Here is a 17,683-nt window from a genome sequence, read left to right as displayed (position 1 = left end):
GATCGAGAGAAATCACATCTGCACATGTCTTTTCTAGGAAGGGAGGCCACATGGCTGCCTGCTCGTTCTCGGCTCACGCCTGCACATGGCGCGTGTGTGTAGTACAAATCGATCGCTTTACTGTTGCTGTCGTCTTTCGAAGTGTGTGCTACTGCCTACTGCCACACTAGATGCTAGACTTTTTTTATTTGACACTTGACTACTTCCTTCGTACCGAAATATTTGTACTCCTCCGTTTCAAATTACTCATCGCAAAATGGATATATTTAGAACTAAAATACATCTAAATACATCCATACTTGTGACAAGTAATTCAAAACGAAGGGAATAGATAGGACAAAATGAATGTATCTAATGAATCAATAAGGAAAAGTTTTCCTCCGAAAAACCTGGAGCTCTCGTTTAGAGGCGATTAGGGTTTGAGGATGGATCCTGGCGGCGCACGCCGATCTCCATCGGCGGGGCGACGGTGATTTGATCGAGGGATGTCAGCGTCCACGGATCGCAGCAGGGAGGAAAGGCCCGTGTCGCCAGGGGCGGCTAGGGCAAAGTTAGCGGAGGCCATGGGAAAACTGGAGATCTCAGAAGAGGAGGCTACGCCGCTGGTGCTCGACGATCGTGAGGAAGAAGTCGGGGAGAAGTGGATGTTGGCTGGGAAGGTCCTTCACCGAAACACTCTCCATCTCCAAACTATCTCCAATGCACTTCGTCCGGCATGGGGCAACCCAAAAGGGCTGCTCTTTAATCCTGTTGGGGAAAACATCTTTGTGGCTGAATTTGCGACACAGAGAGATAGAGATCGTGTGTGGGAAGGAGCCCATTGGCATGTGAGTAAAAATGCAGTGATTCTTTCGGAGTTTGATGAATGCATGAGGCCATCGGAGTTGAGGTTTGACAAGCTCCAGTTGTGGGCTAGGGTTATTAATCTCCCCTTTAATCTGAGGAATGATAAATGGAGCGCGGAGATTGCAAAGCAAATTGATCGACAGGCTACTTCGGTGCAGTTTGATCAGGCAGCAGGATACCCAAGGGCAAGAGTGACTATTGATGTTGATAAACCCTTGAGGAGATGGATTTTGATTGAATCAAAGAGGAGAAAGTGTATGGACCCGTATGACATACAATACGAGAATGTCCCTCATTTCTGTTTCTCGTGTGGACGGCTGGGCCATTCAGATCTTCATTGTCCAACGCCGGGTGTCAGAGATGCAAATGGCAATCTGCCGTTTGGGAAGGGTTTGCGTGCCCCTGAAGAGTGGAGGAAAACAACCTCAAGTGAAAGTTCGTCGAGGGAGCAGACAAGAACACATGATAACAGAGCTGAAACTCGCAACTCCACGTCGGCTGCAGAAAAAGGGACGGAGGTTAACTCTCCGGTAAAATCTATAGATTATCAAAATAAGAGGAAGGGAGGACCTCATGGTCCCAAGCAGGCAGTGGCGGAGCTAGCAATTGAGAACAGGGTGGTCCGCCCCCCAACCCCCCCAATTTTTTTTGATAAGAAATATGACACCGTTTCAATTAAAGCTTTTTGTCTTAGAAATAGATCAATATGGGCTTAGAACCACACTAAAATTTCTAAGATGTGCAAAATTTTATTGTGTTCTAAGACCATATGGATCTTAGAATTCTTTTTGTTCTAAGTAATTACCAATATCACATAGAAATAGATCAATATTGTCTTGGAAACACACTAATATTTTCAATTAAAGCTATTTGGGGTAAAAATGATGAGCAAAATTATGCATGTGTTAGGTTCATCTACTGGTAGCATAGCACATAAAAACCTAAATCAGAAATTGGGTAGTTCATACCTTAAATCAGAAATTGGGAAGTTCAAAAAAGACTATGTTGCTGCCGCCGGACTTGGGCACCGGGGCACTGGGCGGCCGCCCCCGGCTTTGCAGGGGCGTCAAGCGGGCGGAGATAGGGGAGCAGCACTGCAACCGTGTAGGGCAGAGCGCACGCGCACACAACTCGCAGGTGGGGAGGGAAAGGAAGCAGGGATCATCCTCGGCGGTTGGGCTCCGGCCGGCGACCAGTGAGGGCGGCGAGCTGGCGATGGCGAGGGCGTCTGGCATCGGGACTCGGGAGTCGGGACAAGGGCAGGAGGCGACTGGTTGCCTGGTTCTGCTCGATGCAGTCCTCGGCTCGATCTGGACGAGGGCCAACAGGTAAGTGATATTGGGCCATTTTTTCTCTGGCCCGGCAAAAAATCCATAGGTATATATAGGCTGATAAAAAATCCCAGGGTGGGCCGCGGCCCACCCTGGCCACCCTGTAGCTCCGCCCCTGCAAACAGGTGTACCAGAAAGTTGAGATGCCGCTGTTAATGAACTCTGAACATGTAGCAGATGAGGATGCTGATCCAAAGGGTTCAGTTAGCGGACAACTTTCAGAGAGAGGTTCCGACTCTGGGGATGGTGAGATCAGGGAACCAAAAAAGAAGAGACCAACACCAACAAATTCGGATAGTTCGGCAGCGGCTGCGAGTCAGCCTTGCCGGGGACAATGAGTTGCCTCAGCTGGAACTGCCGGGGGCTTGGGAACCCCGGGGCAGTTCGTGAGCTTCACAGCATTGTGAAGCAAGAAGGTCCTGGTCTTCTGTTTCTGATGGAGACCAAAATTTCGGCAGTAAGAGTGGAAAGACTACAGAGCCACCTTGGTTTTGCGGGTTGTTTCGCAGTAGATAGCGTGGGTCTCAGTGGTGGGATCGGCTTGTTTTGGTCTCAAGACTTTGACGTTGAGCTAAAGAATTATAGTTCCTGTCATATTGATGTTATGATTAGGTGAAAGGGTGATGATGGGAGGACTTGGCGGGTGACAGGGTTCTATGGAGCGCCACAAACTGAGGACATGCATCATAGTTGGCATTTTTTGAGGACATTGTTTGAGATCCAACATGAGGCTTGGATGTGCATTGGTGATTTCAATGAAACCTTATTTGGCTCAAAACACTTTTCTGTGTCACCACGCTCGGAATGGCAGATGCGGGCATTTCGGGAAGTGACGGATCATTGCTCACTCACGGATCTTGGATGGTCGGGGGTGGAGTATACTTGGGATAATAGGCAATCGGGAAGAGCGAATGTGAAAGCGCGGCTTGATAGGGCCTTTGGAAATCTATCTTTCATAAATATGTTTGAATATATCAAGGTTCGTCATATTGTTGCAATGGAGTCAGACCACATCTTTGTCTTTGTGGATGTCTGTGAGCATTCTGTTTCGTCAGTTCCTAGAGGGCCGAAGCCCTTCAGGTACGAGGATGTTTGGCAGATGCACGTTGACTATGATAAGTTGGTCATTGACAATTGGCAGCGAGGTGCGGGAGGCCAGGGTTTACAGGGCATTGCTCAAGCTCTCAACGCGCTGCAAGGAAACTTGTCGGCGTGGGGGGAGCGGGAGTTTGGGTCCCTGTCGCGAAAAGTTCGTAAATTGCGTGAGAAACTTGCTCGCCTCAGGGCCCAATCCGTTGGCAGGGGACCGACGAAGGAAGAGCGAGCAGTTACAAAACAGCTACGGCTAGCTCTAAAACAAGAAGAGATTTGGGTCAGGCAGAGATCTCGAGTCTCATGGCTCTGTGAGGGTGATAGAAATACAGGCTATTTTCAGGCCCACGCTGCTCAACGGAAGCGTATGAATAAAATTGAGCGTCTCGACAGGGCAGACGGCTCAAAGTGTGCAGATGTGGAAGAGGATCGAGCTGAAGTTCAGGCTTTTTACCAAGCTCTGTACACATCGCAGGGATTCCAGCAAATGGATGAATTACTGGACTTTGTTCCTAATCGTGTTACGGACACAATGAATCAGGAGCTGCAGAAATCGTATACTGAGGAAGAGATTAAAGTCGCTCTGTTTCAAATGGCGCCGTCAAAGTCACCAGGGGTGGATGGGTTTACTGCTGGGTTTTTTCAACGCCATTGGAATTTGTTGAAAGATGACGTTGCATCGGCAGTTTTGGACTTTCTTAATGGAGGTGAGCTCCCTGATGTTGGGGAACGTAGTAATTTCAAAATTTTCCTACGCACATGCAAGATCATGGTGATGCATAGCAACGAGAGGGGAGAGTGTTGTCCACGTACCCTCGTAGACCGAAAGCGGAAGCGTTAGCACAACATGGTTGATGTAGTCGTACGTCTTCACGGCCCGACCGATCAAGCACCGAAACTACGGCACCTCTGAGTTCTAGCACACGTTTAGCTCGATGACGATCCCCGGACTCCGATCCAGCAGAATGTCGGGGAAGAGTTCCGTCAGCACGACGGCGTGGTGACGATCTTGATGTTCTACTGTCGCCGGGCTTCGCCTAAGCACCGCTACAATATTATCGAGGACTACGGTGGAGGGGGGCACCGCACACGGTTAAGAGATCAATGATCAACTGTTGTGTCTCTGGGGTGCCCCCCTGCCCCTGTATATAAAGGAGCAAGGGGGAGGAGGTGCGGCTAGGCAAGGGGCGCGCCAGGAGGAGTCCTACTCCTCCTGGGAGTAGGACTCCCCCCCTTTCCATGTTGGACTAGGACTTGGGGGGGAAGGAGAGATAGGGAAAAGGAAAGGGGGGGGGGGCGCCGACCCCCTCCTTGTCCAATTCGGACTAGGGGGGAGGGGTGCACGGCTGCCCCTTGGCCTCCTCTCCACTTCCTCCACTAGGCTCATTAAGGCCCATTAGGTTACCGGGGGGTTCCGGTAACTTCCCAGTACTCCGGTAAAATGCCGATTTCACCCGGAACACTTCCGATGTCCAAACATAGGCTTCCAATATATCAATCTTCATGTCTCGACCATTTCAAGACTCCTCGTCATGTCCTTGATCATATCCGGGACTCCGAACAACCTTTCGGTACATCAAAATATATAAACTCATAATGAAAATGTCATCGTAACGTTAAGCGTGCGGACCCTACGGGTTTGAGAACAATGTAGACATGACTGAGACATGTCTCTGGTCAATAACCAATAGCGGAACCTGGATGCTCATATTGGCTCCTACATATTCTACGAAGATCTTTATCGGTCAGACCGCATAACAACACACGTTGTTCCCTTTGTCATCGGTATGTTACTTGCCCGAGATTCGATCGTCGGTATCTCAATACCTAGTTCAATCTTGTTACCGTCAAGTCTCTTTACTCGTTCCGTAATACATCATCCCGCAACTAACTTATTAGTTGCAATGCTTGCAAGGCTTAAGTGATGTGCATTAGCGAGAGGGCCCAGAGATACCTCTCCGACAATCGGAGTGACAAATCCTAATCTCGAAATATGCCAACCCAACAAGTACCTTCGGAGACACCTGTAGAGCACCTTTATAATCACCCAGTTCCGTTGTGACGTTTGGTAGCACACAATGTTTCTCCGATAAACGGGAGTTGCATAATCTCATAGTCATAGGAACATGTATAAGTTATGAAGAAAGCAATATCAACAAACTAAACGATCAAGTGCTAAGCTAATGGAATGGGTCAAGTCAATCACATCATTCTCCTAATGATGTGATCCCGTTAATCAAATTACAATTCATGTCTATGGCTAGGAAACATAACCATCTTTGATCAACGAGCTAGTCAAGTAGAGGCATACTAGTGACACTCTGTTTGTTTATGTATTCACACATGTATTATGTTTCCGGTTAATACAATTCTAGCATGAATAATAAACATTTATCATGATATAAGGAAATAAATAATAACTTTATTATTGCCTCTAGGGCATATTTCCTTCAGTCTCCCACTTGCACTAGAGTCAATAATCTAGATTACATAGTAATGATTCTAACACCCATGGAGCCTTGGTGCTGATCATGTTTTGCTCGTGGAAGAGGCTTAGTCAGCGGGTCTGCAACATTCAGATCCGTATGTATCTTGCAAATTTCTATGTCTCCCACTTGGACTAAATCCCGAATGGAATTGAAGCGTCTCTTGATGTGCTTGGTTCTCTTGTAAAATCTGGATTCCTTAGCTAAGGCAATTGCACCAGTATTGTCACAAAAGATTTTCATTGGACCCGATGCACTAGGTATGACACCTAGATCGGATATGAACTCCTTCATCCAGAGTCCTTCATTTGCTACTTCCGAAGCAGCTATGTACTCCGCTTCACATGTAGATCCCGCCATGACGCTTTGTTTAGAACTGCACCAACTGACAGCTCCACCATTCAATATAAACACGTATCCGGTTTGCGATTTTGAATCGTCCGGATCAGTGTCAAAGCTTTCATCAACGTAACCATTTACGATGAGCTCTTTGTCACCTCCATATATGAGAAACATATCCTTAGTCCTTTTCAGGTACTTCAGGATGTTCTTGACCGCTGTCCAGTGATCCACTCCAGGATTACTTTGGTACCTCCCTGCTAGACTTATAGCAAGGCACACATCAGGTCTGGTACACAACATTGTATACATGATAGAGCCTATGGCTGAAGCATAGGGAACATCTTTCATTTTCTCTCTATCTTCTGCGGTGGTCGGACATTGAGTCTTACTCAACTTCACACCTTGTAACACAGACAAGAACCCTTTCTTTGCCTGATCCATTTTGAACTTCTTCAAAACTTTGTCAAGGTATGTGCTTTGTGAAAGTCCAATTAAGCGTCTTGATCTATCTCTATAGATCTTAATGCCTAATACGTAAGCAACTTCACCGAGGTCTTTCATTGAAAAACTCTTATTCAAATATCCCTTTATGCTATCCAGAAATTCTATATCATTTCCAATCAATAATATGTCATCCACATATAATATCAGAAATGCTACAGAGCTCCCACTCACTTTCTTGTAAATACAGGCTTCTCCAAAAGTCTGTACAAAACCAAATGCTTTGATCACACTATCAAAGCGTTTATTCCAACTCCGAGAGGCTTGCACCAGTCCATAAATGGATCGCTGGAGCTTGCACACTTTATTAGCTCCCTTTGGATCGACAAAACCTTCTGGTTGCATCATATACAACTCTTCTTCCAGAAATCCATTCAGGAATGCAGTTTTAACATCCATTTGCCAAATTTCGTAATCATAAAATGCGGCAATTGCTAACATGATTCGGACAGACTTAAGCATTGCTGTGGGGGAGAAGGTCTCATCGTAGTCAATCCCTTGAACTTGTCGAAAACCTTTTGCAAAAAGTCGAGCTTTGTAGACAGTAACATTACCGTCAGCGTCAGTCTTCTTCTTGAAGATCCATTTATTCTCAATTGCTTGACGATCAACGGGCAAGTCAACCAAAGTCCACACTTTGTTCTCATACATGGATCCCATCTCAGATTTCATGGCTTCTAGCCATTTTGCGGAATCTGGGCTCACCATCGCTTCTTCATAGTTCGTAGGTTCATCATGATCTAGTAGCATGATTTCCAGAATAGGATTACCGTACCACTCTGGTGCAGATCTTATTCTGGTTGATCTACGAGGTTCGGTAGTAACTTGATCTGAAGTTTCATGATCATTATCATTAGCTTCCTCACTAATTGGTGTAGGTGTCACAGAAACTGGTTTCTGTGATGTACTACTTTCCAATAAGGGAGCAGGTACGTTACCTCATCAAGTTCTACTTTCCTCCCACTCACTTCTTTCGAGAGAAACTCCTTCTCTAGAAAGGATCCATTCTTAGCAACGAAATTCTTGCCTTCGGATCTATGATAGAAGGTGTACCCAACAGTTTCCTTTGGGTATCCTATGAAGACACATTTCTCCGATTTGGGTTCGAGCTTATCAGGTTGAAGCTTTTTCACATAAGCATCGCAGCCCCAAACTTTCATAAACGACAACTTTGGTTTCTTGCCAAACCACAGTTCATAAGGCGTCGTCTCAACGGATTTCAATGGTGCCCTATTTAACGTGAATGCACCCGTCTCTAAAGCATAACCCCAAAACGATAGCGGTAAATCTGTAAGAGACATCATAGATCGCACCATATCTAGTAAAGTACGATTACGACGCTCGGACACACCATTACGCTGTGGTGTTCCGGGTGGCGTGAGTTGCGAAACTATTCCGCATTGTTTCAGATGTAGACCAAACTCGTAACTGAAATATTCTCCTCCACAATCAGATCGTATAAACTTTATTTTCTTGTTACGATGATTTCAACTTCACTCTGAAATTCTTTGAACTTTTCAAATGTTTCAGACTTATGTTTCATTAAGTAGATATACCCATATCTGCTTAAATCATCTATGAAGATGAGAAAATAATGATATCCGCCACGAGCCTCAATATTCATCGGACCACATACATCTGTATGTATGATTTCCAACAAATCCGTTGCTCTCTCCATAGTACCGGAGAACGACGTTTTAGTCATCTTGCCCATGAGGCACGGTTCGCAAGTACCAAGTGATTCATAATCAAGTGATTCCAAAAGTCCATCAGTATGGAGTTTCTTCATGCGCTTTACACCGATATGACCTAAACGGCAGTGCCACAAATAAGTTGCACTATCATTATCAACTCTGCATCTTTTGGCTTCAACATTATGAATATGTGTATCACTACTATCGAGATTCATCAAAAATAGACCACTCTTCAGGGGTGCATGAGCATAAAAGATATTACTCATATAAATAGAACAACCATTATTCTCTGATTTAAATGAATAGCCGTCTCGCATCAAACAAGATCCAGATATAATTTTCATGCTCAACGCTGGCACCAAATAACAATTATTTAGGTCTAAAACTAATCCCGAAGGTAGATGTAGAGGTAGCGTGCCGACCGCGATCACATCGACTTTGGAACCATTTCCCACGCGCATCGTCACCTCGTCCTTTGCCAGTATTCGCTTAATCCGTAGTCCCTGTTTCGAGTTGCAAATGTTAGCAACATAACCAGTATCAAATACCCAGGTGCTACTACGAGCTCTAGTAAGGTACACATCAATAACATGTATATCACATATACCTTTGTTCACCTTGCCATCCTTCTTATCCGCCAAATACTTGGGGCAGTTCCACTTCCAGTGTCCAGTCTGCTTGCAGTAGAAGCACTCAGTTTCAGGCTTAGGTCCAGATTTGGGTTTCTTCTCCTGAGCAGTAACTTGCTTACTGTTCTTCTTGAAGTTCCCCTTCTTTTTCCCTTTGCCCTTTTTCTTGAAACTGGCGGTCTTGTTGACCATCAACACTTGATGCTCCTTCTTGATTTCTACCTCCGCAGCCTTTAGCATTGCGAAGAGCTCGGGAATTGTCTTATCCATCCCTTCCATGTTATAGTTCATCACGAAGCTCTTGTAGCTTGGTGGCAGTGATTGAAGAACTCTGTCAATGACACTATCAACAGGAAGATTAACTCCCAGTTGAGTCAAGTGATTATGATACCCAGACATTTTGAGTATATGTTCACTGACAGAACTATTCTCCTCCATCTTGCAGCTATAGAATTTATTGGAGACTTCATATCTCTCAATCCGGGCATTTGCTCGAAATATTAACTTCAACTCCTGGAACATCTCATATGCTCCATGACATTCAAAACGTCGTTGAATTCCTGATTCTAAGCCGTAAAGCATGGCACACTGAACTATCGAGTTGTCATCAGCTTTGCTCTGCCATATGTTCATAACATCTGGTGTTGCTCCAGCAGCAGGCCTGGCACCTACCGGTGCTTCCAGGACGTAATTCTTCTGTGCAGCAATGAGGATAATCCTCAAGTTACGGACCCAGTCTGTGTAATTGCTACCATCATCTTTCAACTTTGCTTTCTCAAGGAACGCATTAAAATTCAACGAAACAACAGCACGGGCCATCTATCTACAATCAAACATAGACAAGCAAGATACTATCAGGTACTAAGTTCATGATAAATTTAAGTTCAATTAATCATATTACTTAAGAACTCCCACTTAGAAAGACATCCCTCTAATCTTCTAAGTGATCACGTGATCCAAATCAACTAAACCATAACCGATCATCACGTGAAATGGAGTAGCTTTCAATGGTGAACATCAATATGTTGATCATATCTACTATATGATTCACGCTCGACCTTTCGGTCTCAGTGTTCCGAGGCCATATCTGCATATGCTAGGCTCGTCAAGTTTAACCTGAGTATTCTGCGTGTGCAAAACTGGCTTGCACCCATTGTAGATGGACGTAGAGCTTATCACACCCGAATATCACGTGGTGTCTGGGCACGACGAACTTTGGCAACGGTGCATACTCAGGGAGAACACTTTTATCTTGAAATTTAGTGAGAGATCATCTTATAATGCTACCGTCAATCAAAGCAAGATAAGATGCATAAAAGATAAACATCACATGCAATCAATATAAGTGATATGATATGGCCATCATCATCTTGTGCTTGTGATCTTTATCTCCGAAGCACCGTCATGATCACCATCATCACCGGCGCGACACCTTGATCACCATCGTAGCATCATTGTCGTCTCGCCAATCTTATGCTTCCACGACTATCGCTACCACTTAGTGATAAAGTAAAGCATTACAGCGCAATTGCATTGCATATAATAAAGCGACAACCATATGGCTCCTGCCAGTTGCCGATAACTCAGTTACAAAACATGATCATCTCATACAATTTAGCATCATGTCTTGACCATATCACATCACAACATGCCCTGCAAAAACAAGTTAGACGTCCTCTACTTTGTTGTTTGCAAGTTTTACGTGGCTGCTACGGGCTTTAGCAAGAACCATTCTTACCTACGCATCAAAACCACAACGATAGTTTGTCAAGTTGGTGCTGTTTTAACCTTCGCAAGGAACGGGCGTAGCCTCACTCGGTTCAACTAAAGTTGGAGAAACTGACACCCGCCAGCCACCTGTGTGCAAAGCACGTCGGTAGAACCAGTCTCGCGTAAGCGTACGCGTAATGTCGGTCCGGGCCGCTTCATCCAACAATACCGCCGAACCAAAGTATGACATGCTGGTAAGCAGTATGACTTATATCGCCCACAACTCACTTGTGTTCTACTCGTGCACAACATCAATGCATAAAACCTGGGCTCGGATGCCACTGTTGGGGAACGTAGTAATTTCAAAATTTTCCTACGCACACACAAGATCATGGTGATGCATAGCAACGAGAGGGGAGAGTGTTGTCCATGTACCCTCGTAGACCGAAAGCGGAAGCGTTAGCACAACGCGGTTGATGTAGTCATACGTCTTCACGGCCCGACCGATCAAGCACCGAAACTACGGCACCTCCGAGTTCTAGCACACGTTCAGCTCTATGACGATCCCTGGACTCCGATCCAGCAGAATGTCGGGGAAGAGTTCCGTCAGCACGACGGCGTGGTGACGATCTTGATGTTCTACTGTTGCAGGGCTTCGCCTAAGCACCACTACAATATTATCGAGGACTATGGTGGAGGGGGGCACCACACACGGCTAAGAGATCAATGATCAACTGTTGTGTCTCTGGGGTGCCCCCCTGCCCCTGTATATAAAGGAGCAAGGGGGAGGAGGTGCGGCCAGGCAAGGGGCGCGCCAGGAGGAGTCCTACTCCTCCTGGGAGTAGGACTCCCCCCTTTCCATGTTGGACTAGAACTTGGGGGGGGGGGGAAGGAGAGAGAGGGAAAAGGAAAGGGGGGGCGCCGACCCCCTCCTTGTCCAATTCAGACTAGGGGGGGAGGGGCGCGCGGCTGCCCCTTGGCCTCCTCTCCACTTCCTCCACTAGGCCCATTAAGGCCCATTAGGTTACCGGGGGGTTCCGGTAACCTCCCGGTACTCCGGTAAAATGCCGATTTCACCCGGAACACTTCCGATGTCCAAACATAGGCTTCCAATATATCAATCTTCATGTCTCGACCATTTCGAGACTCCTCGTCATGTCCTTGATCATATCCGGGACTCCGAACAACCTTTCGGTACATCAATATATATAAACTCATAATGAAACTGTCATCGTAACGTTAAGCGTGCGGACCCTACGGGTTCGAGAACAATGTAGACATGACCGAGACATGTCTCTAGTCAATAACCAATAGCGGAACCTAGATGCTCATATTGGCTCCTACATATTCTACGAAGATCTTTATCGGTCAGACCGCATAACAACATACGTTGTTCCCTTTGTCATCGGTATGTTACTTGCCCGAGATTCGATCGTCGGTATCTCAATACCTAGTTCAATCTCGTTACCGGCAAGTCTCTTTACTCGTTTTGTAATACATCATCCCGCAACTAACTTACTAGTTGCAATTCTTGCAAGGCTTAAGTGATGTGCATTACCGAGAGGGCCCAGAGATACCTCTCCGACAATCGGAGTGACAAATCCTAATCTCAAAATACGCCAACCCAACAAGTACCTTCGGAGACACCTGTAGAGAACCTTTATAATCACCCAGTTACGTTGTGACATTTGGTAGCACACAAAGTGTTCCTCCGGTAAACGGGAGTCGCATAATCTCATAGTCATAGGAACATGTATAAGTTATGAAGAAAGCAATAGCAACAAACTAAACGATCAAGTGCTAAGCTAATGGAATGGGTCAAGTCAATCACATCATTCTCCTAATGATGTGATCCCGTTAATCAAATGACAATTCATGTCTATGGCTAGGAAACATAACCATCTTTGATCAACGAGCTAGTCAAGTATAGGCATACTAGTGACACTCTGTTTGTTTATGTATTCACACATGTATTATGTTTCCAGTTAATACAATTCTAGCATGAATAATAAACATTTATCATGATATAAGGAAATAAATAATAACTTTATTATTGCCTCTAGGGCATATTTCCTTCACCAGAGGGTATGAATGATACTTCTATAACTTTGATCCCAAAGGTATGGTTCCCTCAGAAAATCTCTCAATATCGTCCAATATCTCTATGCCCGATTTTGTATAAAATCGCAGCAAAGGCTATTGCCAATCGGGTCAGAGTTTGTTTGGATGAGATTATTGGCGAAGAACAAAGTGCTTTTGTCCCTGACCGCTTGATCACTGACAATGTTTTAATTGCACATGAGAGTGTGCATGCCATGAAGCGAAGGAAGAAAGGGGGCAATGCAGTTTGTGCGGTGAAGTTGGACATGATGAAGGCCTATGATCGTGTTGAGTGGCACTATCTTGAGGCAATCATGATGCAGCTGGGTTTTGGTGCAGAGTTCGTGCTACTGATTTTGAAATATGTTACTTCGGTCCGGTTTTCAGTACGTGTCAATGGCGAGCTGCTGCATTTCTTCACTCCATCATGTGGATTACGGCAAGGTGATCCAATATCACCATACTTGTTTCTACTTTGTGCTGAAGGTTTCACCTCCTTGCTGAATCATTTTGGTGGAACACAAGTTGATAAAGGGATAAGGGTGAGCTATCGGTCTCCATGGATTAATCATTTATTATTTGCATACGATAGTCTCATCTTTATGCAAGCTCAAGTGCAGAGTGCTCACCGTTTGAATGAAATCTTGCGGATCTATGGCAAGTGTTCGGGACAGGCAGTGAATAAAGATAAAAGTTCAATCTATTTTAGTCCAAACACTTTGGCTCCGATCCGGCAAGCTTTAAAGCAAATTCTTGGAATAAATGTGGAGGCATTCAGTGAGCGGTACTTGGGGCTGCCTACAGCTGTTGGGAGGATAACCAGTGGGACCTTTGATCATATTGGAGAAAGAATGAGGAGTAAACTCCAAGGGGGGTCCGAGAGAATGATCTCTTGTGTAGGAAGGGAGGTACGAATAAAATCTATAGCTCAAGCAATACCTACTTTCAGCATGAGTTGTTTCAAACTGACTAAGAAAGTTTGCTCGAGTTTGACCGCTTCTATGGCAAAGTATTGGTGGAGTAGCTCTCTCGATCGGCGTTCAATGCATTGGATGAGTTGGGAGGCTCTTGCACAACCAAAAATCAGAGGAGGGATGGGATTCCGAGACTTGGAATTGTTCAATATAGCACTCCTTGGTAAACATGGCTGGAGACTGATGACTGAACCAAACTCTCTATGTTCTAGAGTGTTAAAAGGATGATACTTCCCTTCTTGTGATTTTATGCAAGCAAGTGCTTCCAAGAATTCTTCGGCGACTTGACGAGCGATCATTGCTGGGAGGAAAGCTTTGAAGGCTGGGCTGATCAAGTGCGTTGGCAGCGGTACAACGGTGTCTATTTGGGAAGATAAATGGATCCCAGAAACACTTACAATGACCCCTGTAGCCCGCCTGGGAGATGCGCAAATCAGCTGGGTTGCTGATTTGATTGATGATGAGAACTGGACGTGGAAAACTGATGTTGTTAGGCAATCTTTTATACCTCCGGATGCTGATGCAATTCTTAATATACCCTTGAGAACGGGAGGTGAAGAAGATCTTATAGCTTGGGCACCTGAGAGGTCGGGGATGTACACTGTAAAGTCCGCTTATCGCTCTCTTATGATTCAGAACGAGCAAAAAGCTCTTGAAGAAGGGACGATGACGGATACTTCAGAGACTGATAAACAGTTGTGGTCTCGGCTATGGAAACTCAAGGTTTTGCCCAAAGTTCGTGTCTTCTGGTGGCGTGTTTTACGTGGGATTTTGCGCGTAGAAAGCACTTTGAAATATCGACATATATCCACCGAGAGTAAGTGCAAAATCTATTTGCACTCGGACGAGGATATGATGCATGCTTTATTGAATTGTTCCCATGCGAGAAGGTTCTGGAACAAAGCAACTGAATGGCTTGATATAAAGCGACCAAACTTGCATCCTCTCACCTGGGCAAAGGACATTCTTTGCGTCTCCTCTTTTTAGAGTCGGACAGAGCCAAGATAATCTCTGTCATGTGGTCTATCTGGACTTCACGCAACAATATTACACATGACAAAGATGGTTTTGATCCCGCTCAGGCTATGAAGCGAATACGGGAAGCTCTTGCTGTGTTGGAATTACCTCAAGCGCATGCATGTATCTTGCCCGGTCATGGGTGGAGACCGCCTGATGCAGGATGGATAAAAATCAATACTGATGGTAGTATTGCTATGGAATCCCGTCGAGGAGGAGCTGGAGGGGTGGATCGATCATCGTCTGAGCTTAAGGCTGCATGGTGTAAGCCCTACACGGGGATAACGGACCCCCTCCTAGCGGAAGCGTTGGCTCTTCGAGATGGAGCAGTTTTTGCAAGGCTTCGAGGATATGATCAAGTCATCTTGGAGACCGACAGTCTAGAGATGGTGAATCTCTGGCACTCACGCCATGATCGTTCGGTGGTGGCGCCTATTCTTACTAAATCATGCCTCTTTTTTTAAGTCTTTTTTTATTCAACATGTTTCGAGATCAGCCAACTTTCCTACTCACCTTTGTGCGAAGCAAGCTAGCACTTTGGATGTAACAGATTGTTGGTTAGACTCCACTCCTAGTTTTCTTGTAACTAGCCTCCTGGCTGATTCGGCCGGGGTGGTTTCTGTTGAATAAAGCTCCCAATTTCCCCGTAAAAAAATGGATGTATCTAGAACTAAAATACATCTAGATATATCCATACATGTGACAAGTAATTCAAAACAAAGAGAATAGATAGGAGATATTAAGACAAGTCTCCCAACTATAAGTATTTCAGTACAGAGGTAATAGATACTAGACTTCATTAATGCGCCAAACGTGACATTGGAGAAACGGTGCTTTGTTGAATTCGTGCGTTTCACTTCACTTCGAGACCCCCACCGCCACCACAATTTTCCATTTTGCTGTTTTTTTTCTGTACAACTATCTGTCTATTTTTAAAGGGCACTTATACGCACCAACACGAACCGTTGGCCATGAGCCGTGTGGCCATTGGATCCGACCAAAAATATAAACGGTTCGCCTCTAGCTTCTTCTTTCTCGGGCTGGATCTCATCTCCCGCTCAGTGCGTGGCGATGCGCCGCTTGTCCCCTCCGGTTGCCCGGTTCCCACACTCGCCGGCCGTCCTCTTTGCTGGTCCCACCCTCATCTGCCGTCCTATCGCCGCCTCGACCCATGCAACAGCTGCACCTGCGGTTGCAGCTCCGGATGTAGCTCCACGTTGATGCTCGCTGCACGGAATTGCATCGATGAAGGACACCAGTCAGTCAACACTGTTGAATGGGTTAGCAAAAAAAAACATCACCGGTCTTAGCAAAAACGAAAATGATCGCAGCAAATCGTCGTCGTCGCCGCCGTCGCAAGGTTGCAGCTCCGCTTTCATGGATGTTGCAAAAAATTCACCGGCAGTAGCAAAATCCAACTACGGTTGAAGCTTTTCTGTCAATGGTTTCAATTCTTTTCCGCTTGCACAGTGCCGTGGTTGAAGCTTTTCTGTTAAATGGTTGCAACCTTTTCCTGTTGGACAGTGGTGATTAAAGCTTTCTCTATCTGTGGTTGAAGCTTTTTTCTACAGTTGTTGAAGTTGTTTTAGGTGACGATTGCAACACTTGTATACACGCGGGTCCGGCCATGGTGGCAGGCATCCATGGCATCTCCTTACTGGTTCCAGCATTCTCCCACCGCGTTTGCAGCCCGTGGTCACCTCGGTCACCGTTGTCAGGTGCACCCGGCCACCATGGTTGCAGCACGTGGTCACCGCCATGGGAGCACCCAGCCGCGGATGAGAGAGCTCGTTGTGGCTCGGGCGCAACACAGGGGAAGGAGGAGGGATGTGGCGCATGGCAGAATACGGCTGGAGGTAGGGGATGAAGGCGTGTAGGGAATAGATAATGCAGGAAAGGAGGCGGTCGCGGGAGGCCCACTGCGTACACCTGTCTCGCGCTGTGTTTGTTTTGTGGCGCGTTGGAGCCAGCATAGCGTGCGAGCCAGTTGAAAGTTCGGCTGCCACATTGAACACAAACGTTTCCGTGTCGAACAACTACCTATCTTGGTTAACTCAATAGGGAAAGTACAATTGTCTTTTATTCTTTTTTGTCTTTTGTAAAAGAAGAGATATCACATGATATATGTGGTAAGTAATTGAATTCAAAAAGAGAAGATAGGGTGTTCAAAAAAGAAGAAGAAGAAGAAGATAGGACACACAAACTAAATGGGCTTCTTGAAAACTATCCAAGATTAGCAAAGGCAAATGATTTGGATCAAAGCCCATGATGTGGGGAGCAACTAGTTAAATAGAGCGCTCCTTCAGGAGTCTCGCAACGATCAGCGTCACTTGGTGCGCTCTCAGCCATGCGCCACATGTCGCGCTCTGGACGCTCCCTTCGGATTTTATTTTTTTATTTTTCGCACGCGTTTTCGGCCTTTTAAACGGTTCTTTTCGATGTTTCGGTTTTCCCCCGGTCTTTCTTAGCTTTTCTATCAAAAAAAATTCGAATTTTTTTGCGCGAAAAAAACGCGTTTTCTTTTTTTCGTGAAAGTCACGGTTTTTTCACGAGAGGCACGGTTGTGCTTTAGCGAGAGTCATGGCCGTGCCTTTCGGAAACGAAAAAAACGCGTTCTCTATTTTTTTCTTTGTTTCGCGAGAGTCACGGTTTTGCTTCCGCGAGAGGCACGGTTGTGCTTTCGCGAGAGTCACGGCTGTGCCTCTCGGAAAGGGAAAAACAAAACATATTTTCTTTTTTTTCTTTCGCGAGAGTCACGGTTTTGCTTCCGCGAGAGGCACGATTGTGCTTTCGCAAAAGTCACGGCCGTGCCTCTCAGAAAGGGGAAAAAATACGCGTTTTCTGTTTTTCTCTTTCGCGAGAGTCACGGTTTTGCTTCCGTGAGAGGCACAGTTGTGCTTTCACGAGAGTCACGGCCGTGCCTCTCAGAAACGAAAAAAAACACGTTTTCTGTTTTTTCCT

This window comes from Triticum urartu, chromosome 3 (genome assembly GCF_003073215.2).
Source record: "Triticum urartu cultivar G1812 chromosome 3, Tu2.1, whole genome shotgun sequence".
In the NCBI taxonomy this organism is placed as follows: Eukaryota; Viridiplantae; Streptophyta; class Magnoliopsida; order Poales; family Poaceae; genus Triticum; species Triticum urartu.
Note: the sequence above shows the minus strand (reverse complement) of the source record.